Raw genomic sequence first — 1,140 nt, 5'->3', positions numbered from 1 at the left:
ATAACCAAACTTGATTATTTAGAGGAAGTAAAAGTCGTAACAAGGTTTCCGTAGGTGAACCTGCGGAAGGATCATTAACGTACATTACTATTAGGTGAATGAAACGTGTGCTATATGTCGCAATATAATGTTGCAGACTAAAGTTGCGCTCCATAGTATAATATTACTGTGGGCCAAAAGCTTCTGGCAATGATCCTTCGTTTCATTTGCGCAGTGTGCAAAAGCAGCGTGACGCGTTTACAACCGCTTAGCGCTCTTATGCATGTTGTGAGAGCTGCCATGTCATCTGCCAGTATGATGCCTGCTGAAGTTCGTTGTGAAAAACGGCGTTCTTTTTGAATATTATACTTTAAACGCATAGCTCAATCAATTCTTTGGCGCTAGATGAAGTCTAGTGTTTTTTAAAGTCGATTGTAGTAAACGCTTGCGTTAGTATTCTATATACTCTGCACATTTTATTCAAATTGTGCGAATTTGAACATTCGCTTCATTGCGTTGTTTTAAGAAAATGAAAAATCAGCGAAAGCAGATTTTTCAATCTCAACACAGTGAAATATTCATATTTCAATTTTGAAACGAGATTTTGTATCTCGGACCGAAACGCGAAAGCTTTACGGTGTACTAATTGTAACCATAATAATCATACTAGTTTCAGAATCGCCCGACTTAAACGATTTCGAGGGATCACGATTGAAACATGTATAAATATATATAAAATCACCCTGAACGGTGGATCACTTGGCTCGTGGGTCGATGAAGGAACGCAGCTAATTGCGCGTCGACATGTGAACTGCAGGATACATGAACATTGACATTTCGAACGCACATTGCGGTCCTCGGATACTGTTCCCGGACCACCTCTGGCTGAGAGTCGTATAACATTACCAGACTGCCGCTTGCTTTAAACGGCTTGCCGGCGAATGATGGAGTTTCGCGTCTATGCGTGCTTTAAATAATTCACTCAACGTGTGAGCCAGTCCACTTTGCAACATCGGACATTTCCGTTCGTTGACGTTCTGTGGGATTACGGCGGGTTGTGTGTCCTCTAGAGATTTTATATTCTTGCGACCCTCCCGATAACCGGAAAACCCGAACTCTTCGAAATGCGGTTTCGTTCCGGCAAATTTGGACGATTCAAAG

The 1,140-nt window shown here is 41.8% G+C and overlaps 1 non-coding gene across 1 annotated transcript; it reads left to right on the top strand.

Moving 5' to 3' along the window:
• Positions 1-718: 718 nt before the first annotated feature.
• On the top strand, positions 719-874 carry LOC113387171. Its single transcript, XR_003368124.1, has one exon. It is a non-coding gene; the product is annotated as a 5.8S ribosomal RNA (ribosomal RNA).
• Positions 875-1,140: the final 266 nt, after the last annotated feature.

This window comes from Ctenocephalides felis, unplaced genomic scaffold (genome assembly GCF_003426905.1).
Source record: "Ctenocephalides felis isolate EL2017-DRISC unplaced genomic scaffold, ASM342690v1 CF-g0.4_SCAFFOLD_03571, whole genome shotgun sequence".
NCBI lineage: Eukaryota > Metazoa > Arthropoda > Insecta > Siphonaptera > Pulicidae > Ctenocephalides > Ctenocephalides felis.
The sequence above is the reverse complement of the archived record's forward strand: the minus strand, read 5'-3'. Positions and strand labels throughout refer to the sequence as shown.